At 41.5% G+C, this 26,383-nt stretch overlaps 1 protein-coding gene across 2 annotated transcripts in view; it reads right to left on the bottom strand.

The window, feature by feature from the left end:
- Rbbp8 (RB binding protein 8, endonuclease) overlaps window positions 1-26,174 on the bottom strand; it is a 99,867-nt gene extending 73,693 nt beyond the window's left edge. Inside the window, exon 1 of one of the 2 annotated variants that reach the window (XM_045135148.1) lies at window positions 26,025-26,174. The gene's annotated coding sequence lies outside the window, so the exon portion shown is untranslated. Of the gene's footprint in view, window positions 1-1,485; window positions 1,831-26,024 lie in introns of those variants that run through there. The other variant, XM_004654828.2, reaches the window with a different exon arrangement.
- Window positions 26,175-26,383: the final 209 nt, after the last annotated feature.

Here is a 26,383-nt window from a genome sequence, read left to right as displayed (position 1 = left end):
CCACCATGACCAGCTCCAGTTTTAATTTATTTTTATTTGTTTGTTTATTTATTTATAAGAGGCAGATAGAGCAAGCGAGCATGCCTGGGCCTCCAGCCACTGCAAACAAACTCCAGACGCCAGCACCCCCTTGTGCGGGGAATTGAGCCTTGAACCGGGGTCCTCTGGCTTCAAAGGCAAGTGCTTAACCGCTAAGCCATCTCTCCAGCCCCAGCTCCATTTTATTTTGTTTATACTAAAGAACCCAGGGCTCTGATCATGCTAGGCAAGTGTACTACCACTGAGCTAAACACAAAGCCCTGCTCGCCCCAGCGTGTCCAAATCCAAAAGGCTTTTCTTTTTTTTTTTTTTAACATACTGAAGGATTTAGAAGTAAATTAACATATTCCTTGAGACTATTTTTAAAGTATTACAGCTAAACTACAAAATCTGGGTGAGTGAAGATGAAATTAAGAACTGAACCCTGATAATTATTCAAAGCAGAATGACAGACAATGGGTATAGGTCAGGGTTAGAATGAGTCCAGAAACATTTCTTTGTAGCAAGGAAAAAAAAAAATACATGCTAATGCTTTAGACGTTTGATTAGTGAAAAATTTAAAACTGAGTGTGTTAAAGCCAGTAGTACAAACTAGGCATCCTTTTGAAATATCTATCTTGAGGGAGTTAAAGCAGTCAAGTGTGAATACCAGAAATCCCACTAAGGAGGGTCCTCAGTGGCGGCAGAGAGGAGGGATATGATGACACCAATATATGGTGTGTCCATACAAAGTTTCTACTTAATAAATGCCTTTAATCCCAGCACTCAGGAGGCAGAGGTAGGAGGATCGCTGTGCGTTCAAGGCCACCCTGAGACTACACAGTGAATTCCAGGTCAGCCTGGGCTAGAGGGAGACCCTACTTTGAAAAACCAAAAAAATAAAGTAAAAGTTAAAAAAAAAAAAAAACCAAAACTACATAGATGCCAGGCATGGTGGCGCACGCCTTCAATCCCAGCACTCGGGAGTCAGAGGTAGGGAGGATCGCCATGAGTTCGAGGCCAGCCTGACACTATTTATTACATAGTAAACTCCAGGTCAGCCTGGGCCAGAGTAAGACCCTACTTCGAAAGACCAGAAACTACAAAGAACCAATATCAAGTTTGCGAATGATGGCTCCCAGCTTTCCTGCCTCCTCGCACGGAACCGTTATTTGCTGCACGACCACGGACATTTCTGGCTCAGAATGTGCATCCTGCCCATGCAAAGTTTCCACTTAATAATACATTTAAAACTGTTTTCTTTAAAAAAATAAATAAATAAGCACTAGCGATGCCGAGCTTGCAAATGACTTTCCCCAACTCCTCGCACGGCACTTCTGCGCTGGCATCTCTCCGCATTGAACCGTTATTCGCTGCACGACCACGGACATTTCTCTCTGAGTGCGCATTTTGCCCATACAATGTTTTTAAAAAATTTAAAAAAAATAGTTTCTAACAATTACATACACTCTCAATACCAAGCTTGCAAAGAAAGGATGGCTCCCAGCTTCCCCGTGTCCTCGCCCGAGCACGCATCTCCCCGCACCGAGCCGCTACCCGCTGCGCGACACGACCACGGACATTTGGGCCTCGGAACGTGCATCCTGCCTCGGACTAGAGCGGCATGGCGGTGGTCCGCCCAGCGCGTCCCCCGGCGAGCAGACCACCTCGCCTCGGACACGGGCTGTCACACGAACGCAAAGGCACAGTCACGAAGCTCCCCCTCCCCGTATCACGAGTCGCGCGCGGGGTGCCGGGCTCTCACTGCCACCCGGTCTCCGCCAGCCAGCCGCTGAGGAGCCCGGCTCCGCCGTAGGCGCTCCCCCGGGAACGACGCGAAAAGCGCGCGCGGCGCGGATGGCGCATGCGCGGGGCGGGCCCAAGCGCTGTGTGGGCGTGGCCTCAGTGCGCGTGTAGGCGCGTCCTCATCTCGCGTGGGAGGGGCCTCGGCGCGTGTGGGCGTGGTCTCGGTGCGCATGGGACACGCAAAGGCTGCAGGGAGCGCGAGCCGGGCCCGCTTCCACCCCTGAGGGCGCCGCTCTGCACCTGGAAGCGGCCGGGAAGACGCCCCGGCATCTTAGGTCTGCGGCTGAGAGGTTGAGGGAAAAGGTTCCTTTACTCACCGCTTCCAAGACTTGCTTCCTGGGCATTTACGGAAGCCCGTGAGGGACGTCCTGCGCCCGCCCGCCTGCTTTCTCTCACAGGAGGGCTTGAGCTTCTGAGGGGAGGATTATCTAGGGCCTGGGAGTGCTGCAAGTCGGTGACGTCACGTGACGTCACGCAGGACTTCTCGGGGCCCAGCAGCGGGAGGATGAAGGACTGTCCTGCAGCCACAGTGTGTGAGGAGCCCGGAGCTCTTAGATGGTAGGGCATGTTTCGGAAAGCGGTTCTGACCTGGCAGAACTGAACCGGGTGTTGGCTTTGAACTGATGCAGGAATGGGACTCGGGTCACTCCACGTTCCAAAGCCTTTCAGCTGTCAGCGACACAGTTGATGACGTCATATTATAAAAAGAAAAAAGATACCTCACCCCAGGCTTTAATTTTACTGCAAAGTTCCTGCAAGTCTGAAATGAGGATTTAGACCAGCGTGGGGGGGGGGTGGGGGGGTGTTATGGGTATTGTCCTTAGGTAAATTTTATTTTTTAAGTTAAAATTTCCTGTGGCTGCTTGTTTGGTATTTGAGATCAATTAGGGGGAAAAAACTGTAATTTAAATATCAATTAGCCACCAGGGAAATGCAAATTAAAACTACTTTGAGGCTTCATCTCCTGTCAGAATGGCTACCATCAAGAAAACAAATGCCAGTAAATGTTGGCCAGGATGTGGAAAAAAGAGGAACCCTTCTACACTGTTGGTGGAAATGTAGTCTGGTCCAGCTATTGTGGAAATCAGCGTGGAGGTTCCTGAGACAGCTAAAAATACAGTTACTGTATGACCCAGCTATAGCACTCCTAGGTATATATCCTAAGGATTCTTCTCACTACCTTAGAGATACTTGCACAGCAATGTTTATTGCTGGTCTATTCACAATAGCTAGAAAATGGAACTAGCCTAGATGTCCTTCAGCAAATGAATGGATAATAATGGAGTTCTATTCAACAGTAAAGAAAAATGAAATTTGCAGGGAAATGGATGGATCTGGAAAGGATTATACTTAGGTGAGGTAACCCAAGGCCCAGAAAGCCAGAGGTCGCATGTTTTTGTTCATAAGTGGATCCTTGTTACAGATGATCAGACTTGTGTGTGAGTTGGAGTAAAAATCGGTAGCAGAGATCAATAAGCTAGAAAAGGGTTATGAAAAGGGGAGGGGGGTGGACTTAAAGGGGTGGTACTGTATATATAGAAGTAGATGGACAGATTATTTTAAGTGGAGTGGCATATGCAAAGTCAGGGGAAGAGACTGAGTGAAAGGAATGTGTGTGTGGGGGGGAGTAATCAAAATCCAGGATATTGTGAATAAGCCACATGATAACCTAATTTTTTTTTGGATAATGGTATACCCAGAAACCATAGATTTACCAGAAAAAAAATTCAGTGCCAGGGATGGAATATCTTCCAGTGAATTGTTGGCCAGGGAAGTCCTTAATGCTTCCAAAATATTATAGGCTATTGCCAAGGCTCTTGGTTTTCCACCAGAAATAGATGATAAGACCCTATTGCTGAAGACTCCACATGTCTAGGCTGCAGGGTCACCAAGAAATCAAGCTGGGGCTGAGCTGAAAACCTTCTCCCAGAAGACCAGCTGACAGAAAGCTGGAAGAAATCACACTGCACATGGCCCGATGGGAGACAGAAGCCATCAGTGGTGAAAGCAGTGGACAACTGCAAGTTTAGCCAGCCAGGCTACATGAGCCAAGGAGCGCAATAGTGCCATGTCTCTAATTGGACTGGAGACTTACTGCTCTATGGGAGGGATTACATGGCTGGTACTGAAAACCTAGTCAAATGGTAGAGGAGGTCATGAGCATTAGGAATGTCATGTCTGCTCTTGTCTGGCTACATGCATATCTTTTGCTCACCAAACTGCCCTGTAAGCATTTTACTTAATATTCATAACCATATATTAATGCTACTCTCACTTTTGGTTAGAGAAATTTCTCTTCATGTGGCAGCAACCACTGGGATGACCCAAACGGCACCATGATGCTGAGAAGGCATAACAGAAGAATGTTCAACACTAAAACATCTCTATCACACCTTCCAAGGATCAGGGTCCATTACAGAAGAGGTAGCAGAAAGAATGTGAGAGCAGAAAGGAGGGTAGGACTGTTTACAGTGGTATTGATGAGACAGAAATTAGCCTTGAGATCCATGACCTCGCAGTGCCTAGCGCTATCTTCACAATGCCCTCCTAATAGAAGGGAAAGATGATGACATCAAAATAAAACAGACTAATGGAGAAAGGGAGGGGATATGATGGAGTGTAGATCTGGGAAGGGGAAAGTGGGGGAGGGGAGGGAATAATCACAGTCTATTTTCTGTAAGTATGGAAGCTTATCAATAAACAGGAAAAAAATATCAAACAAATTCTGAAATAAATACAATCACAGTTTTTTTTTTTTTTTTTTTTGAGGTAGGGTCTCTAGCCCAGGTTGACCTGGAATTCACTGTGTAGTCTCAGGGTGGCCTCGAACTCATGGAGATCCTCCTACCTCGCCCTCCCCAAGTGCTGAGATTAAAGGCTTGTGCCCCCACACCTGGCCACAGCATCTTTTGAAACCAGTTTTCTTTATTGCCAATAAGACCTGGAAGACCAGGGGATAATAAAGTGTTTTTCAAGTTGAGTAGTGCCAAGAGCAGTGGCTCATGCCTATAATCCCAGAAGAGGCAGGATTTGTCACTGCAAAACTTGAGGACTCCTCTCCAAAATAAAAGTTGTATAATATCGAAAAACATCATAGAAGATGAAAGGCATTTTTTCCATTCATTTCAGATCTTTTTTGTTTGTTTGTTTTGTTTTGTTTTTCAAAGTAAGGTTTCACTCTAGCCCAGGTTGACCTGGAATTCACCATGTAATCTCAGGGTGGCCTCGAATTCACAGTGATCCTCCTACCCGAGTGCTGGGATTAAAGGTGTATACCACCACGCCTGGCTTCATCTCAGATGTTAAGTGGTAAGTACTCTGGACACCCAAGGGGATTTATGCACGCCCATTCTCTCTCCCTCTGCCTCTTTCTCAAGTAAATAATAAATATTAAAAAAATAACAAAGGACTGTCACTTCCCCCTCAGGCAAGCACATACACTCTTACCACTAAGCTATGCACCCAGCTGTACCATTTCTAGTACAACATAAATATAATTGGAGCTGGTGGTGTTGACGCATGCCTTTAATCCCAGCACTGGGGAGGCAGATATAGGAGGGTCTCCATGAGTTCAAGGCCACCCTGAGACTACGTAGTGAATTTCAGGTCAGCCTGGGCAAGAGCGAGACCCTACCTTGAAAAACAAAAGAGGATAGTTGGCAGTTCAACTTACACAGTTGATAACAGAACTAGACTTTTTGGCATAAATGGAAAGCCTGATCAGTATATCATTTAACAGCATAATAAAAGAGCAGTAGTTTGGGGGCTGGAAAGATGGATTAATGGCTGAGGAATATGCTTTCAAAACCTGATGACCTGGGTTTGATTCCCCAGTACACAAATGGTGCCAGATGCACAAAATGGAACAAGGTGTCTCGAGTTCATTGGCAGCTGCTATATGTACTCATTCATATTCTCTCCTTCCCCTCTCTCATCTTTCCTCTATCTCTCTCTGCTTATAAATAATTAATTTTTTTTAAATAACAGTAGGTTTTTCTAAATAAAAGCTATTTGAAGCTGGGTGTGGTGATGCACGCCTATAATCCCAGTTTTCAGAGGCTGAGAGAGGAGGATTATTGTGAGATTGAAACCAGGCTGGGCTCCATAACCAGACTCTGCCTCAAAAACAAAACAGAACTCTAGTGTGTTTATGCAAATCAGAGCCCAGAGGAACACCTGGATACTTTCTTGCCCCTTAGCCTCCTCAAAAAATCCGTCACCAAATCCAATCAAATTTATTACCAAATACCTTCATCCCTCTATCTTTACCACCACCTGCATAATATGTTACATTCTCTCTTTTTGTTTTATTTTGAGACAAAATCTCATGAAACCTATCACAGCCTCAAACTTACTAGCACAGCTCAGGTCAGCCTTGAACTTCTCTCTAGTATAGGAGTACAGGCATACAATACCACACCTGACTCTAATGTCTTATGTAAACTTATGTAAACTACCACTATTCTGTTTTCCATATCCACTCTATCTAAATCTTTCTCTTTGCTAACATTCAGAAAAGTTTGGAGCATCTACTCCCCATTGGTGCATTAGTCCCAACCCCCCCTTTTTTTTTTTTTTTTTAGTTTTTCAAGGTAGGGTCTCACTCTGGTCCAGGCCGACCTGGAATTCACTATGGAGTCTCAGGGTGGCCTCGAACTCATGGCGATCCTCCTACCTCTGCCTCCCGAATGCTGGGATTAAAGGCATGCTCCACCACATCCAGTTTTAGTTCCAACCCTTTTTAATTTGGACATATATAGGAAATGAATAGCAGTGGTCCCCAGGGTTGTTCTGATTTATGTTTTTTATTCACACCGGTGTGAAAGTGATTATGTGTCCAGTAGAAACTAAGCTTTGATCTTTTCCCAGGCTAGTGATCTGCAACATAGATTTGTTACAATGCTGGGTAGCCTCAATGAACTGTGTCTCCCAGCTGGTCACTTGATCATGAGGTGAAAAAAAAAACCAAAAACTGTACAGAATACTATGTGGCTAGGATGTTTGGTAGGCTAAATATATTGAAGGATTTTTCTTGTTTATTTTTTTATTTTGTACCGTGTATGGGGGGGGGGGGGAAGGGGATTTAACCCAGGGCCTTGTGCATGCTAGGCAAATGCTATACCACTTAGACACATCCCTAGCCCTATTAAAGATATTTTTGACTTAAAATGTTTTAAGGCACCATGTGTTTATCAGCACTCAGCCCCATTATAAGCTGAGGAGCATCTGTATCTGTGTTATGTATTGTGTGACAGAATAAAGCTACTTCTATCCAGAGGCAACAGAAATTGGAACTCCAGCCACCCCATACCCAGCATTGCCACGGTCAAGGCTAGGAACACTATGTTTCTGTACACCTACAACCCATTAAAGGCCCACCTGTTAGGGTGCTCAGTTTAAAAACTGTGTGGTCAGGGGATGGACAGATGGCTCAGCAGTTAAAGGTGCTTGCTTGCAAAGCCTGACAGCCCGGGTTTGGTTCCCCATTACCCACATAAAGAAAGATGCATAAAGTGTCTGTGCATCTAGAGTTTACAGTGGCAAGAGGCCCTGGTATGCCTGCATGTTTAATCTCTCTCTCTGATTACAAATAAAGATATTTTAAAAGTTGTTTGGTGAAATGGTTAAAACAGTAAATTCTATGCTATATATATTTAACCACAACTTTTTTTAAAAAATGTGTAGTATCAGTAAAACTGTATGGTTCTTAGAATTTGGGGGCTCATGTAGGTTTTTTTTTTTTTGAGGTAGGGTCTTGCTCCAGCTCAGGCTGACTTGGAATTCACTATGTAGTCTCAAGGTGGCCTTGAACTTTATGTCTGTTTTTAAGTCATCTAACTCAACAATTTGCAAATGTAACTCTTGATTCTACAGCGTATGTTTAATTCTGACAGTTGGGGTAGCTAAGTGTTGTGAAGGGAAGTCACATATCAGGTTAGTTTAATGACACTAAAATTACACCTCATGCAGGGCTTTAGTTAATCCTTAAAATAGCCATATGCATCTTCTTTTGTTTCCTTTGCTGTCTTCCAAGCCTTCGGTGTATTCTTCTGTCTTTTCTATATAGTGTTTTCATTTTGGCTGCAAAGCCAGTCTAGATTAAATAAGATGAGCTAAAGGGTATGCTCTTCCTAAAATTTCCTTTCTCAGTCTGTAAATTGGACGTGACCACATTCTACTTTGCAGATAAAATGCAACTCAAATTCAGTTGCTTTTTTTTTTTTTTTTTTGTGGTTCTTTTTCAAGGCAGAATCTCATTCCAGCCCAAGCTGACCTGGAACTCTCTCTGTAGCTCCAGGCTGGCCTCTAACTCATGGTAGTCCTCCTACCTCAGCCTCCTGCGTGCAGGGATTAAAGAAGTGCGCCACCATGTCTGGCCTATCTATTTTTTTTTTTTTTTTTCTTGAGGTAGGGCCTCACACTGTAGCCCATGCTGACCTGGAATTCACCATGTCATCTCAGGCCAGCTTCAAACCCACAGGGATCCTCCTACCTCTGCTTCCTGAATTCTGAGATCAAAGATGTGTGCCACCACATTCAGCTCGGTCCCTTTCAAAATGTCACAGAAGCTTTCCTTAGCCCTGCATACTCTACTCTACATTTTGCCCTTTTCCTTTATTGACAGGGGAAATCCTTTATTCTTTGCTCCTTTTCTTGTCTTGGCTCATGCAATCCTTTTCTCACATTTCTACTTATCCCTTAAGGCTCAGCTCAGGTAGTCTGTTTCCAGTAAACTAACCAAGTATTTCTGGCAGTACTTGTGTTTGAACCCAGGGCGTCATGTACACTAGGGAAGCACTGTGCCAGTGAGCTACATCCCCAACTCTAACCTAGCTTTTCTCTTCACCCTTTCTTTCTTGAACCCCCTTCATTCTCTCATGACCCTAATATAACTTTTATCAGTGCACTGATGCTATTATAATTATTTTAATAAAGTTTTTATGTTTTCCAACTAGATTGTGGGTACCTAGATTCCAGACTACTTTCTTTTACTTCTTAGCTATTCAGGCTCTTGCCAGAGTTTTAGCACTGTGCTATGCCAGAGAACCACAGATGTAATTAAATTTTTTTAATAACCACATTAAAAAGTAAAAAAAAAAAAAAATGCAAGTAAGGCTGGACATGGTGACTCATGCCTGTAATCACAGTACTTGGGAAGCTGACATAGGTAGATTACTCCCCAAATTCAAGGCTAGTGTGGGCTACATGGTTCAAAGTCAGCCTGGACTACAATAGCAGACTCTTTTACAGAAAATATTTTTTTAAATAAAAAAGACGAAATTAGAAATGTTTTATTTATTATATATAATTTATTTCTAGTATCTCAACACGTACTCAATTAAAAATTAATGAAGCTTTTAATTACTCTCTTCATACTAAGATTTTAGTTATTTTTGAGATAGCATCTACATTTTAGCCCAGGCTGGCTTAGAACTCACTGTGTAATGGAAGCTGGCCTTAAACTGTAAATCCTCCTGCCTCAGCTTCCCAAGTGCTAGGAAAGGGGCTGAGGAGATGGCTCAAGTGTGAGGGGCATGTGCCATCGCACCCTACTTTTTTTTTTTAATTTTTTTAAATTATTTATTTATTTATTTGAGAGCGACAGACACAGAGAGAAAGACAGATAGAGGGAGAGAGAGAGAATGGGCACTCCAGGGCACCAGCCACTGCAAACGAACTCCAGACACGTGCGCCCCCTTGTGCATCTGGCTAACGTGGGACCTGGGGAACCGAGCCTCGAACCGGGGTCCTTAGGCTTCACAGGCAAACGCTGAACCGCTAAGCCATCTCTCCAGTCCACACCCTACTTTTATACTAAGTAATCAAGGTCCAGTGTTTTTATTTCCTAAGGGGCACATCTCAGACTGGCCACAAGTGGCTTGGTGACTACTGTTTTGGACAGCACAGGCGTAGTGCATGTAATGAACAAATTAATATTGAATCAACAAATAAGGGTTGTGGTTCATGTACAGAGTCAATATGTAGCTGAGAATGCAACACTGGCATCTGATTCTCAGTCTCAGACTGCTTCCCTATGCTGTGCTGGGCCTTTCGGCTATCTTCACTGCCCATGTCCTCTCCTCCTCCTCTTCCTCACCACTGAGTGCCTGTATCTCCAGGCTCAAAACCTCAGTTAGCAATTAAATCCGTTATGATTATTTACATAAAACTTTCAGCACCTCGAATATAAGCACACAGTATTTGTAAGTTGGGGTGAGCTGTTAATACGTACAGTCAAGGACAGAGCAAAAGGTTGACAGAAAAGGAACAGAGAAGTATGTTAGCGGTACATATTTGTGTTAACCTAAATAAACACTCGATTTAAGTTTTAGGAATTGCCTAGAGGAATTGGTCAGTTTGTTCGTGGGTGGCAATATACATCTTAGTGATCTTGCCCCAACTGCCAAAATACTTAGTCTATGATTTGAGTTCATAATGCCAAGATTACAATCAGGGTCAACTGTTTTATAATTATTTTAGAAAATAAATTTGGGCTGGAGAGATGGCTTAGCGGTTAAGCGCTTGCCTGTGAAGCCTAAGGACCCCGGTTCGAGGCTCGGTTCCCCAGGTCCCACGTTAGCCAGATGCACAAGGGGGCGCACGCATCTGGAGTTCGTTTGCAGAGGCTGGAAGCCCTGGCGCGCCCATTCTCTCTCTCCCTCTATCTGTCTTTCTCTCTGTGTCTGTCGCTCTCAAATAAATAATTAAAAAAAAAAAAAAGAAAAGAAATTTAACACGCATGCAGCACGTCAGCATCAGTGTTGTTATTATGATGGTGTCTTGGATGTTCGTTTAAGTGCTTATAAGTACAGTAAAGGTTAGCAAGGTATACTGGCTCACACCTATAAACCTGTAATCTCAGTACATGGAAAGCTGAGATAGAAGGATTATCAGAAACTTAGAGTCCAACCTAAGATAAATGGTGAATTCCAGCCAGAAAAAGATGCTCTCAAAAAAAAAAAAAAAAAATACCTACACACACACACACACACACACACACACACACACACACACACAATGGTGGCACACACCTGTAATCCCAGCATTCGGATGGCAGAGGTAGATGAGTTTGAGGCCAGCCTGGAGCTACAAAGTGAGTTCCTGGTTAGCCTGGGCTAGATGAGACCCTGCCTCAAAAAAGAAAGTAGGAAAGAGGTAAATTCAATGATCCAAAATGTAGCTGCATATAGTAGTAAGACCTGTCATCCCAGCACTCTGGGCTGAGGCAGGAGAGTGAAGACCAGTCCGGGCTACATAATGCAACCGTGTCACAAACAAATGAACAAATAAAATCAAAGTATGTTTTGGGAAAAAGGGAGGAGGGAGGGAGGAAAGAAGGGAGGGAGGTAGAAAAGAGAGGAGTTTGAAGGTTCCTAGCACAAAGAATGAATGTTTACAGAGACTGAAATGAGCTAGGCATGGTGGTGCATGCCTTTAATCCCAGGACTCGAGGGTGAGGTAGGAGGATTGCTGTGAGTTTGAGGCTAACCTGAGACTACAGAGAGAATTTCAGGTCAGCCTGGGCTACCTCAAAAAAAAAATGAGTAAATAAAGAGACTAAAATGAGTCTGGACATGGTGGTGCATGCCTTTGATCACAGCGCTCACAAGGAAGAGGTAGGAGGGTCTGTGTGAGTTTGAGGCCAGCCTGGAACTACAGAGTGAATTCTAGGTCAGCCAGGGCTAGAGTGAGACCCTACCTCAAAAAAACCAAACAAACAAACAAAAAAAAAAACAGGAGGGTGGAGCTAGGCCACCCCAGCACAGGGAGGCAGAGGTAGGAGGATCACCATGAGTTCGAGGTCACCCTGAGACTACATAGTAAATTCCAGGTCAGCCTGAGCTAGAATGGGACCCTACCTCAAAAAAAAAAAAAAAAAAAGGAGGGGGACTGGGAGAGATTGCTCAGTGGTTAAGGCGCTTGCCTGTAAAGCTTAATGACCTGAGTTTGATTCCATAGTACTCATGTAAAGCCAGATGCACAAAGTGGTGCATACATCTGGAGTTTGTTTGCAGTAGCTAGAGGCCCTAGCATGCCCATTCTCTCCATCTGTCTCTTCTTTCTCTATCTGTCTCACTCTGCTTGCAAATAGTTAAAAAAAAAATTCTTACAAAGCTGGGTGTGGTGGCACACACCTTTAATCCCAGCACTTGGGAGGCAGAGGTAGGAGGATCACTGTTAGTTCAAGGCCACCCTGAGACTACATAGTGAATTCCAGGTCAGCCTGGGCTATATTGAATCCCTACCTCAAAAAACAAAGCAAAACAAAACTTACAAAAAAAAGAGAGACTGAAATGCTAATTGCTCTGATTTGGTCATTGCACATTTTATAAAAATATTGATTTGCCACATTTTACCCCATAAAAATACATTGCTGTAAAGTCGCCTTAAATTTACCCACTCATTTAACAGAGACTGGCTTTTAGCCAAGACTTTAGTTTTAGTTATGTTGTAATCAGGAGTACAAAAATTTGATAGTAATATTATTATGTTTTGTACTTTACACTCTTGGTGACCTTCTTTGTGGGCCATTAAGGGTACTGAAGCTGTAATGGGCTTATTATGTAAGGTGACCACATGCCCTGGCTTCCCAGCCACAGTCCTGGTTAATGCTTATTGTTCTAGTTTAGTTATTAACAGGGTTCCCTTTTACTCAAAAATATCTTGATGTGGATGACAAATAATAAGTCAGAAGCTGTAAGGAATTTGAAATATACTCTGAATAAATAGGAAGGCTGGGTTGGAGAGATGGTTTAGGGTTGACACTTACCTGCAAAGCCTAAGGAACCATGTTTGACTCCCCAGATCCCACCTAAGCCGGATGCACAAGGTTGCACATACTCACAAGGTGGCACATGCATCTGGAATTAAATCGCCATGGCTGGAGGCCTTGGTGCACCAATTCTGTCTCCTGCTTGCTCTCTCTCTCTCTCTCAAAACAACAACAAAACAGAAAGGTTTAAGTGACAGAGGAGTGTTCAGCACTGAGACTTCTCGGTCACCCCTTTCAAGGCTCAGGGGTCCATTGTGGAAGAGGTGACAGAAAGAATGTAAGAGCCAAACAAAGGACAGGGCTGCTTACAATGCAATCTTCCAGATACAAAACGGCCTGGATATCCATAACCTAGCAGTACTTGGTACTACCCACACAAGACCCTCATCATAGGAGGAAAAAGTGACACTGAAATACAAGATTAATTAAGAGATGATATGATGATATGATGGAGAGTGGATTTGTGAAGGGGAAGGCGGGGTAGGGGAGGGAATTAGCATGGTTTATTGTCTGTAATTATGGAAGTTGTCAATAAAAAAGTTTAAAAAGCCCGGGCATGGTGGCACACGCCTTTAATCCCAGCACTCAGGATGCAGAGGTAGGAAAATTACCATGAGTTCAAGTCCACCTTGAGAATACATAGTGAATTCCAGGTCAGCTTGCGCTAGAGTGAAACCCTACTTCAAAAACAAAAACAAAAACAAAAAGCAAGAAGGTTTCTTGTGTTTAGGAATATTTTTATCTATTTCAACTCTCTTTACATTATTATTCCTAAGGGTTATTTGGTAATTCTAGTATAATTTTCTGTTTCTTTCAGAAGGCTTTACATTGTAACAGATTACATAAAGGATTTTTGGGGTTGTTGTTTGGAGATAGGGCCTTACTGTGCAGCTCAGGCTGTCCTGAAACCCTCTGTAGCCCAGGTTGGACTTTTACTTGTCAATCTTCTGCCTTAGTCTCCTAAGTGCTGGTAGTATAAACATGTTCCAACACACCTGGCCAAAATAGGAATTTTAAATCTGAAGAACATAATTACTCTCACGCTTGAGAAGAAAATAAACGGGGATCTCTCAGTTAAGCATCTATTTTGAACTATTCTTGTTCATTATTTTAAGGTCTTCTTTTTTGGCGGGGGGGTTTGAGGTAGGTTCTCACTCTGGCCCAGGCTGACCTATGTAGTCTCAGGGAGACCTCAAACTCATGGCAGTCCTCCTACCTTTGCCACCTGAGTGCTGGGATTAAAGCTGTGTACACCTGGCTCTGTCTTTTTTTCTTTTTAGATTTTTTTAAAAGATATATTTAATTTTTATTTATTTATTTATTTGTGAGTGACAGACAGAGAAAGAAGCAGAGAGAGAGAGAGAATGGGTGCACCAGGGCCTCCAGCCACTGCAACCAAACTCCAGACACATGCACCACTTTGTGCATCTGGCTTATGTGTGTACTGGGGAATTGACCCTCGAAGTGGGTTCCTTAGGCTTCATAGGCAAGCACTTAACCACTAAGCTATCTCTATGTCCCTTTTTTTTAAAAAAAATTTTTTTTTTTTTATTTGAGAGCGACAGACAGAGAGAAAGGCAGATAGAGGGAGGGAGAGAGAATGGGCGCGCCAGGGCTTCCAGCCTCTGCAAACGAACTCCAGACGCGTGCGCCCCCTTGTGCATCTGGCTAACATGGGACCTGGGGAACCGAGCCTCGAACCGGGGTCCTTAGGCTTCACAGGCAAGCGCTTAACCGCTAAGCCATCTCTCCAGCCCTCTATGTCCCTTTTTTATACTTTTTATTTGTTTATTTTAGAGAGAGAGAATGGGTGCTCCAGGGCCTCTATCCACTGCAAACAAACTCCAGATGCATGTGCCACTATGTGCATTTGGCTTGTGTGGGTTCTGGGGAAACAAACTTAGGTCCTTAGGCTTTGCAGGGAAGCGCCTTAACTGCCAAACCATCTCTCCAGTCCTAAACCTTTTTTTTTTTTTTTTTTTGAGACAGAGTTTCATTTAGCCTAGGCTGGCTTGAACTCATGTGTAGCCAAGGATGAATGACCCTGAACTTTTGATCCTCCTGCCTCCCCCTTCTAAGTACTGGGATTATAGAAGTTTACCACAATGCCTGGTTCTATTTTTAGACTTTAGACTTTTTTGCACTAATAATTTAAGAGTTCTGTCACATGTGCATTTTTCTTTTCTTTCTTTCTTTCTTTCTTTTTTTTTTCAAGGTAAGGTTTGGCTCTGGCTCAGGCTGACCTGGAATTAACTCTGTAGTCTCAGGGTGGCCTCAAACTCACAGTGATCCTCCTACCTCTGCCTCCCAAGTGCTGGGATTAAAGGTGTGCATCGCCACGCCCAGCTTTACTTTTCTTTAACAAGTTTATACATTGGAGAGGTAATTTAATGAAATTTGCAGAAATGTTTATGGCAGGTTCTCATTACCTGAGTTGTAGATTATTTCATGTACTGAGTTAAAAGTTGCTCACATCTGCATCCTCAGCACACAGGCAGGAGGATTGTTGTGAGCCTGGGCTACATAGTGAGTTCTAGGCCATTTTGGGTTACAGAGTAAGACCCAAAACCAAATGAAGCACAACAGAAATGTTAATAGATTGAGCCAAGCATGGTGATGCACATTTGTAAACCTGTCACTTGGGATGCTGAAGCAGGGGAATTATGAACTGGAAGCCAGCTTTGGCTATGTGGCAAGACCCCGTCTCAAAAAAAAAAAAAAAAAATAGACCAAAGGGCCGTATACTATAATCTCAGAATGAACCATATCAGAAAATGTTCCAAAAGTTGAGAAAAAGGAAGAAAAGCATGTTCCATAATCAAAGTTGGATTTAAAGTTTTATTTAGTTTTGTTTTTTCCAGGTAGAGTCTCACTCTAGTCCAGGCTGACCTGGAATTCACTATGTAGTCTCAGGTTGGCCTTGAACTCATGGTGATCCTCCTACCTCTGCCTCCCGAGTGCTGGGATTAAAGGCGTGCGCCACCACACCTGGCTCCAAGGAGTCTTGAGCTGAGTTTAAGACCAGTCTTTAAATTCTGGCCCTTTCTGTGATTTATTTGAATATTGTCTAAGCAAGCAAGACTTATTTCCTCAGCTGAAAAATAAATGACACTATTAATATTTATTTTACCCAAAGTGGTTGTTATAAGGATTGTGGTGGTTTGATTCAGGTGTTCCCCATAAACTTAGGTGTTCTGAATGCTAGGTTCCCAGCTGATGGAGATTTGGGAATTAACGCCTCCTGGAGGGAGTGTATTGTTGAGGGCTGGCTTGTGGGTATTAAAGCCAGTTTTCCCTTGCCAGTGTTTGGCACACCCTCCTGTTGCTGTGTTCCACCTTACGTTGGCCAGGGGGTGATGTCCACCCTCTGCTCATGCCATCGTTTTTCCCTGCCATCGTGGAGCTTCCCCTCGAGCCTATAAGCCAAAATAAATCTCTTTTTCCCAGAAGCTGCTCTTGGTTGGGTGATTTCTACCAGCAATGCGAACAGGACTGCAACAAGGATGAAATTTAAAATTCCTTAAAGAAGACTTCAGAGAAGTTTGAAGAAACTTGACTACTGGGAGCAGGGTGGCAGAGGCCCTTCAGGCAGAATGCACACACTCTGGAAGGCCCAAGAACATCACTGTATTTGTAACTTCGGTTTGTTTTGTTTCTTTGGTTATCAACAAAATAAAGATAACACAGACGTTGAGTATGTCACAGAATTCGTAAAAGGATTAAGATTAAAAGCCCAATCATCTATTGCATTGTAACAGAGCATAAGAAACTGTTTTGTTAGTAGATTTCTGAACTAGAGCTAGTCAGAGACATTCTCCAATTACTGAAGTTATAAAGTTAATAACTTCAGTTGTAGAGAAATGGATGAATCGCTATGCGATTTGTTAGAGATTTATATAGAAGGGATTTAAATTATGACTGAAGCATTTGAACATATATTGTCTTATTTGATTTACACAATGAAGTTTAAATAAAAAGCAGGCAGTATCGTGGTTGTTACTATTTCCATGATATCCTAAGAGATTCAAAAATTAGTTCCGAAACAAAATTATAGAGAAAGTAGAAACCATTTATTTCAGGAATTGGTGCTTATCATAAATTATTTATTTAATAATGATATATGACCTTTCTGGCTTCAAGACCAAGAAAGAGAATAGTGATATAAATATTAGAATCTTTTATTCTAGCTAATACAGTAGAGACCTGAGATGTTTTATTCCTCCCTTTAAAACAGTTGCTGAAAAATAAGCAAATATTTTGTTTTTAAATTTTTTATTTATTTATTTGAGAGTGACAGACACAGAGAGAAAGACAGGTAGAGGGAGAGAGAGAGAATGGGTGCACCAGGGCTTCCAGCCTCTGCAAACGAACTCCAGACGCGTGCACCCCCTTGTGCATCTGGCTAACGTGGGACCTGGGGAACCGAGCCTCAAACCAGGGTTCTTAGGCTTCACAGGCAAGCGCTTAACCGCTAAGCCATCTCTCCAGCCCGCAAATATTTTTTAAAAATTAAAAATAAAAATTTAAAATTGTTAAAAAAAATTTTTTTAAAAAAGGGGGCTCAAAGGAAGGCTTAGCAGTTAAGGCACTTGCCTACAAAACCAAAGGACCCAGGTTCAATTCCCCAGGACCCACATAAGCCAGATGCACAAGGTGGCACATGCATCTGGAGTTCATTTACAGTGACTGGAGGCCCTGGCACACCAATTCCCTTTTTCTGTCACTCCCACTCTCTCTTCCTCTTTCTTTCTGTTAAATAAATAAATAAATAAATATATTTTTACAAATAAAGAAAACCAGTATCTGTTATTATTGGGCTTTATTCAGCAGTGTGTGTTCCCACTTCTTTTTATTTGATGTACACTCTTCATTTTTCCTACTGTTCCCTAATTCAGCTCATTAGCTACTTTAACCACTGAAGAGAGAGTTATTTTTTTAACTTCAGGTAATCATATATATATGTGTGTGTATGGGTTCAATTCTCTAGTACTGACGTAAAGCCAGATACACAAAGTGGCACATGTATCTGCAGTTGTTTTACAGTGGCAGGAAGTCCTGGTGTGCCCATACTCTATCTCTGCCTCTTTCTTTCTGTCTCTATCTCAAGTAAAAAAAAAATATTCTTTTAAAAAATATTTTGTTTACTTATTTGAGAATAAGAGAAAGAGAGGTGCAGCAGGGCCTCTAGAACTCCAGAAGCATGAGCCACTTTGTACATCTGTGCATCTGGCTTACATGAGCACTAGGGAATTGAACCTGGGTCTTTAGGCTTTGCAGGCAAGTGCCTTAACTGCTAAGCCATCTCTCTAGCCTGCCCCACCCCAAATATCCCTTTAAAAAAAAAAATGTGCCACATGGTGGCTCAGGCTGGCTTCAAACACACAATAGTCCTCCTTCCTCAGCATCCCAAGTGCTGAGATTGCAAGCGTGAGCCACCACACCCCTCATCTCCTTCCCATTCTCTAAATTAAGTTTATGCATTACACAAAACATTCTGGCCTTTGCTTAATTGAAGCACATGACTGGCTACTCAGTTTTTCCATTTTTAATCTGCTTGACTTTGTATAATGAATTCTTCAGAGCCAAATTCCAGGATCACATTAGAGGTTATAATGAATTACTTCTTGTAATCAGACTCTCTTGGACACATTCCAAAGCAAACTTGTACTACTCAAAATTCCGTGTTTCACTATAATGAAAAAAAAAATGTTACTTGAGGGTCCAATGTAGTCAATTTGTTTTTGCTATAATTTTACCAGGGTGAAGTTAAGTCTTTGGATCAATACTAGGTATAGAGCACATACTGTGCCTTTTGCTACTATATGGCCCTTTAAATTGGCAACCAAATTCAGGAAATAGATTGTAGCTGATTAGGAAACACCATTCTCACGGGAGATCGGGTGTCCATGCTTCTCAGGTTTTGTGGGAATGGATCAAATATGTCAGGCAAAATTAGGTGAAAGCTCCTTTCCACTTGAAATTGCTATACTCCTAACACAGAAAACCTATTTAGTTGTATTGTGCTTTAAGATCATATTGGTAAAACTAAAGGAAAAGCAATTTTTTAAATATTTAGTTTTATTAAGTTTTTTGAGAGAGAAAAGAGAGGGGTTGTGGGGGGGCAGATAGAGAGAGAATAGGCACTCCAGGCATCCAGCCGCTGCAAACAAACTCCACACATATGTGCCACCTTGTGCAGCTGGCTTACATAGGTCCTAGGGAATCGAACCTGGGTCCTTTGGCTTTGCAGGCAAATGCCTTAACCACTAAGCCATCTCTCCAGCCCAAGACAAAGTAATTCGATCATAATTCATCCCATAATATATTGGACACTTTGGGAGCCCTGCCTGTCCTAGGTATGAAAGTGACAACCAGATTGATGTAGGTGAAACCTGACAGCCTGATTTTCTGACCAAGGGCCTTCTCTGAAGCTAGTGGAAACAAATACAGAACTTGAAGGTATAAGAAATTAACAGTTTGTGAGGCCACTGTTAACAGAAAGAAGTCAGGACTGGTACGTGTATGTGCGCCTCTTTTGTCCTATGGCAGGAAATTCTGGGGTAGTTTTATGGCTTCTAAGAATGTGCTAGCTTATTTGTTTGAAGTGGGGATGAACTCAAGAGTGCATCTTGCATGGGCTGTTCCCTATTTTCTTTACCTAATCCCTCATTCCTGTTTCTGAGATGATTTCGCAAATAAAGAGCTGGTAAATAAACCAAAAACTCAGGCTCTACTTTCTGTGAAGGACATAAACGAAGAGATAAAAAGGAAGCTATAAATTTCCATTGCACTGTATTTTTAGCAATAGGGGAAATTTTAAATGTTAAAAGTTGACAGGCATGGTGGCGCATGCCTTTAATCCCAGCATTTGGGAGGCAGAAGTAGGAGTATAGCCATGAGTTCAAGGCCACCCTGAGACTACATAGTGATTTCCAGGTCAGCCTGGGCTAGTGCGAGACCCTACCTCAAAAACCAAAATAAATAAATTAATTAATTAAAAAATGTTGAAAGTTTATGTCCATGGAGGGGACAGATTGGTTGTACACAGTAGTTTATAAGGACAGTGATGCTGACCCAGGTTGCACAGAACATGTGCATTGAAGTTATTTTTCTCACTATGTTAATGGGCTGGATTGAAAGGCCATATTTATCACTAGTACGTGATGTCCAAAATATGGTTTTCTTGTTACTTTTAAAAAATTTAATTTTATTTATTTGAGAGAGAGGCACAGAGAGAAAGAAAGGGCACTCCAGGACCTCCAGCCATTGCAAACGAACTTCAGATGCATGTTCTACCTTGTATATCTGGTTTATGTGGGTCCTGGGGAATCAAATCTGGGTCCTTAGGCTTTGTAGGCAAGCACTTAACCTCTAAGCCATCTCTCCATCCCTCTTGTTACTTTTTAATTTTTTAAAATTTTATTTTTTTGAGAGAGAAGCACAGAGAGAGGGAGTGAGTGAGAAAGAGAGAATGGGCATACTCGGGCCTCAAACTACTGCAAATGAACTCCAGATGCATGTGACACCTTGTTCATCTGGTTTATGTGGGTCCTGGGAGATTGAACCTGGGTCCTTTGGCTTGCAGGCAGACACCTTAACTACTAAGCAATCTTCCCAGCCCTCTTGTTACTTTTGAAGCTGTCTATATCTCTGTTTCCTCATTTGTTTTGGACTCATAGCAAGTGTAGTTGTTAGTCGTGAATTATATAAATTAGATAGCAATATAAGCATTTTATTTTCTTTTTAAAAATATGTTTTTATATGTGTGAGCATAGAAGGAAGGAGAGAGAGAATGGGCACAACAGGGCCTCTTGCCACTGCAAACCAACTCCAGGTGCATGTGCCACTTTGTACCACATCTGGCTTTACATAGGTACTGGGGAATTAAATCCAGGCCTGCAGGCTTTGTAAACAAGTGCTTTAACCAAAGGTGTGTGCCACAACACCCAGCCAAATTATGTTCTTAATAAAATGATTTTTAAAATATTTTATTTTTATTTATTTGACAGAGAAAGGAGAGAGAGAGAAAACGGGCATGCCAGGCCCTCTAGTCACTGTAAATGAACTCCAGATGCGTGTGCCCCCTTATGCATCTGGCTAACATGGGTCTTGGGGAATCGAACCTGGGTCCTTTGGCTTTGCAGGCAAACCCCTTAATCACTAAGCCATCCCTCCAGCCCAATAAAGGGATTTTGACATGAGTATATAGTTAATGGGTTATATTGGTGAAGTGGGGGTTTGGTCTTTTAGCATACCATATATATATAAGCTGTACAACCTCATAAACAAAGAACATTCACTCATGGATATAAATTCAAATTACAACATCAGAAAGCTTATTTATACAAAAACTAAGCATCTTTCTGGACTTTACAGTTTATTAAAAGACCTTATAAAATCAATTTATGGGGCTGGAGAGAGACTGTTCAATGGTTAAGGCATTTGCTTGCAAAGCCTAATGACCCCAGTTCCATTTCCCCAGTACTCACATAAAGCCAGATGCACAAGGTGGCGTATGCATCTGGAGTTTGATTACAGCAGCTAGAGGCCCTGGCATGCCCATTCTCTCTTCTTTCAGTCTGTCACTACTTGTAAATAAGTCAATATTAAAACAAAAGATTAGTTCGTGTTACTGATTTTTTTAGTTGGCTCTAGTATTAACTACCTTTTATTTACTTATTTACTTATGCATGTGTGTGTGTGTGTGGGGGGGTGCACCAGGATTTCTTGTAGCTGAAAATGAATGCCAGATGCTTGCTTTTTTTTTTTTGTTTGTTTTGTTTTGTTTTCGAGGTAGGGTTTCACTAGCCCAGGCTGACCTGGAATTCACTGTGGAGTCTCAGGGTGGCCTTGAACTCACAGCGATCCTCCTACCTCTGCCTTCTGAGTGCTGGGATTAAAGGCGTGCTCCACCACACCTGGCAGCTTGCATTTTTGCATCTACCTTTATGTAGATGGCTAGGAAATTGAACTCAGGGCAGCCGTCTTTGTAAGTGACTATGTTAAACCACTGAGCCATCTCCCTAGACCCTAGCATTAAATCCTCAACAGTTCTCTACTTTTCATTCACTGGGAGATGTGTCAATTGAGCCAGCCTTAAAAGGTTTGTCACAGTAGTCTGAACTCCGTTCTGACCAATCCATTTCAGAGCTAGCTCCTGTGTGATCTTTATTCATTGCTCTGTCCCTTAATTAATCTGAGACATGTATCTTTAGAAACTGCCAAATTTTAGTGTAGAAAACTTTACAGCCAATATAGTTTGAACTTGGACGCCCCTCTATTATTTACTATGAAGAGAGTAGAATATAATTTAATACTAACCTATAAATAAGTTTTATTCAAAAGGTAATCTTGGAGAGAAAAAAAAACAACAACTCATTCTAGAACTCTGAAGAAAGAATTCAACCCGTAGCAGAAAACAAAGTTCTTAGAGCATATAGAAGTGCTTAGACAGCTAATTTATGTCATATGGGAGAGCAGATACAAAATAACCTTTGAAAAACTCAGATACATCACTGCATGTCGGGTATTGAATTAGAGTATTTGCATTATCCATATCACTCTTCTGTGCATTAGTATAGATGACTGAAAACTGAATTGTAAAAATGTATTTACTTCTTTAATCATCTTAGTAAAGTGTTTTCAAATTACCTTTTAACAGAGGGAGCAGGATTGCCATGAGTTTGAGGCCAGCCTAGAGTTACAAAATGAATTCCAGGTCAGCCTGGGCTACAGTGAAACCCTTCCTTGGGGAGGGGCTGGGATGGGGACAAGAAAATAAATACCCTTTTTTTTTTTTTTCTTCAAGGTAGGGTCTCACTCTGGTCCAGGTTGATCTGGAATTCACTATGTAGTCTCAGGGTGGCCTCAAACTCACAGTGATCCTCCTACCTCTGTCTCCCAAGTGCTGGAATTAAAGGAGTGTGCCACCAGGCGTGGCCTGATTTTTTTTTTTTTTTTATGGTGTTAGGAATTGAGATTGAATGCAGGGCAAATGCTCTATTACTGATGTACACCTCAGCCTAAATGTCAGATTTAAAATTTAAAAAAAAATTTATTTATTTCCTTACTTATTTCACACACACACACACACACACACACACACACACACACACACACAGATTAAGTGTAGGTGTTCCATGGCCTTTTGCCATTGCAAATGAACCCAGTTACATGCACCACGTTGTGCATCTGGTTTACATGCGTGCTAGGGAATTGAACCCAGGCTGGCAGCTTTATGAGAAGCTCCCTTAACCACTGAGCAATCTCCTCAGCCTTGACTTTTTGAATTTAACAAGATTAGCCCCCAGTGTGGTAGCAAATGCCTTTAATCCCAGCATTTGGAAGGCAGAGGTAGGAGGATCAATGTGAGCTCAAGGCTAGTCTGAGCCTACATAGTGAATTAATTCCAAGCCAGCCTGGACTAGAGCGGGACCATACCTTGAGAAAAAAAATAAATAAATAAACAAGGGAGGGGCAAGAATGGCCAAAATGATACAAAATGAATAGACTACGAAGCCTTGTTATCAGTTTGAGATGAAAATTGTATGGTGGCATTAAGAGGCTAGCGTTTGAAGTGACAGTCATCTCCATTATCTGGGCATACTCATAAATTCAGCCACTGCACCTCAAATGTTTGTCCACAATAATGTGGATTCAAACATAAAAGCTATTTCCTAGTTCACTGAAAATTCATTAACTTAACTAGTTTTTATATTTTATTTTTATTTATTCATTAGAGAGAGAGAGAGAGAGAGAGAGAAAGAGAGAGAGAGAGAGAGAGAGAGAGAGAGAGAGAGGGAGAGAATGGGTGCACCAGGGCCTCTAGCCACTGCAAACGAATTCTAGATGTATGCGCCACCTTGTGCATCTGGCTTTACATGGATCCTGGGGAATAGAACCCAGGTCCTTTGGCTTTGCAGTCAAGTGCCTTAACTACTAAGCCATCTCTCCAGCCCTATTAACGTAACTATTTGTAATTTTACCTTTTCACAAATACTCGAGAAGACATAGATTAGATTTCATGTAGTAGTTAGGAGAGTCAAAGTAGGGTAGTGACAAAACTAGCTTTCAGGAACCCGGATGTTCTGGTCCCAGTTCTGTTCTTAGGTTATACAGTTAGGGACTTGGTGGCATTTTTGCACATTTTACTTTGCAACTCGAAATGGAAAAGTTGAATTCATTAGTCATTCTTTAAAAGTCCTAGCTCAAAAATATGACTATAAGTGCTTTTAGTAAAAAACAAAGACAATGCAAAAGGAAGGAGGGACTGTTCTTAAGAAAGCTAGAATAGTTGACAAAAAAAAAAAAAAGGGTAGCTACAGGGCTGGAGAGATGGCTTAGCGGTTAAGCGCTTGCCTGTGAAGCCTAAGGACCCCTGTTTGAGGCTCGGTTCCCCAGGTCCCACGTTAGCCAGATGCACAAGGGGGCGCACGCGTCTGGAGTTCGTTTGCAGAGGCTGGAAGCCCTGGTGCACCCATTCTCTCTCTCTCCCTTTATCTGTCTTTCTTTCTGTGTCTGTCACTCTCAAATAAATAAAAAATGAACAAAAAATATTTTTAAAAAAAGGGTAGCTATAAACATGGGAATGCATCCTAATTTGTATAGTAAATTTGTATCTTTAATCTTAGTTAAAACACAATGTGTTAAATTTGAAGGATCTGTTTAAAGTACATAAAAGTCATATTTGCTAGGACCTAACAAACTTGGTGGTGGTGCATGCCTGTAATACCAGCACTTGGGAGGCAGGAAGATTGCTATTAGTTCAAGGCCACATAGCACAATCCCCATTTCATACACACACATACACACACAAAAAAGGTAAAAAAGAAAAATCTCCTTTCAAAATGCAAGTAGAGTTTTACCCATAGATTTCATGTAAACTATGTATTTAGCTCCTAAATAGCTCTCCTCAAAGCCATAAACATTGAAAATATTGAAAGAATCAAGTCAACTTTGAAATAATAAGCTCTATATTTTAAAGAATATAGTTTAAAATTTTTAGTTACTGTACAATATAAATTACCAGAAACATCAACAATATACTCTATAGATGTATAATCTATATTTTACCTGAAAACTAAGTGGAAAAAAAAAAAGAAATTTCAAGCAACTGAAAGTTTTGGCTTATATTGTCAAAAACTTGTCAGAATCCAATTTATGCTGAGTAAAATTAACATTGGTGTGCTGAGTCAGCACATTCCTTTTGCAGCTGTTCTGCCCCAGCTTTTCAGAAGCTTAACTGAATTACCAGGAGTTTTATACAGGAAGCATCTCAAAGTTTCTCCTGCAAAAAAATCAAGCCTCATGTGAATGTTTACTTATTAAATTTTTATTGGCATCTTAAGGAAACTTATTATAGTTTTGTATTTGAACATGATGACAATCTGGGAATACTAAGGGGTGTTGAAAAGGTGCATTAATCCTACCCAGTTTCAGGCAAATGCCTATCAAGATGATCTATAGATAGCTCTAGACGCAAAAAGTATTCAATGTAAATCTGATATATATCTATATATATAATTTTACATATATATAATTATATATATAGATATCTATCTATCTATATATATATAGATATGTATAATTCCTAGATAAATTCACACGTCCGCTGTTATGCTAAATTCCCCAGAAAATGTATGCATCCTGCTGGGTCTATAAGTACTGATACCTAAGGGGGCATGTGGTATGCTTAAAAAAAAATTCTAATGGGATTGGTAACTTTCTAAATGACACAAACCACTCGGGTAACTTAATTAGATCAATGAAAAAGAGATAAAGGAAATATTTTTAAATACAAGTGAAAGGAAGATGCAAGGATTCTTGAACCGAAAAGGTTTTCAGACCTAACAGGCATGACAAAACCTGTCTTCATTCCTTTCTATTCAGCTCAGCAAGTGCTTTAGAGCTCCAATAGTTAATCAGTTACCAGATTCCACAATCTTTGTTTTTCACCCTCCTCAATTCTTGCTGTGAATTGTTCCTCTCAAGTACTTAGGATCACCAAGCAGGATAGTACTTTTTTTTTCCTTTTGCCTTAAAAAAAACAATTATTATTTTTATCTACAATTAGATTGACCATATGAGGTTGTTACCATATAGCAATAGCCTGTAAAACGTAATAGTAGATATTTATTACCCCAGGCGTAGATGGCTGAAGATGGATCCTGACTATGTGAAATTCATTTAGCAAAATCATTCAACACAGCTTTTTCAATGACAGTACCTATAATCAAGTTACAAGAAAGTATAGCAGGAATATATTGTATACCAAATAACTCTGTCTGATCAATGAACAGCATGTAAGGTTTCTAAAACAGTATCTAACCAGCTCTATAGAGAAGAACAGTACACGCCTCCTTAAACATCTAACTTTATAAAGATGCATTAGAAAATTGACAAAAAAATGTATTGAAAATTAACTTACCCTTCAATTTATTTAGAAAGTGCCTGCTCTTGGTCAAAAGCAGGAGATATTTCTGGCGCTACTTTCCCTGAAGCTATGAACTCAGATGTTGGACCAGTGGACACCACCTCTCTGGACCACACCAGAGTTGGTTAGACACTGCTGGAAGCGTTCTGCTGCATCTAAGCTATATAGTGTGTGCAATGGATAACCTAATATGCCTTTCATTTAACTTGCTGGGCAGGTTTTCTACCGTCTGTGGAACATGGAATCCAACCAGAATATGTTGGCATAACAGGCCAGTTAAACTGGTTCTTCTGTAGATCCAGAACCTGTCTGACCAGTCTGCATCAAAGGCTAGCCCAACGTGCTGCAGCGGC

Source organism: Jaculus jaculus, chromosome 15 (genome assembly GCF_020740685.1).
Source record: "Jaculus jaculus isolate mJacJac1 chromosome 15, mJacJac1.mat.Y.cur, whole genome shotgun sequence".
NCBI lineage: Eukaryota > Metazoa > Chordata > Mammalia > Rodentia > Dipodidae > Jaculus > Jaculus jaculus.
Note: the sequence above shows the minus strand (reverse complement) of the source record. Positions and strands in the feature narration are given on the sequence as shown.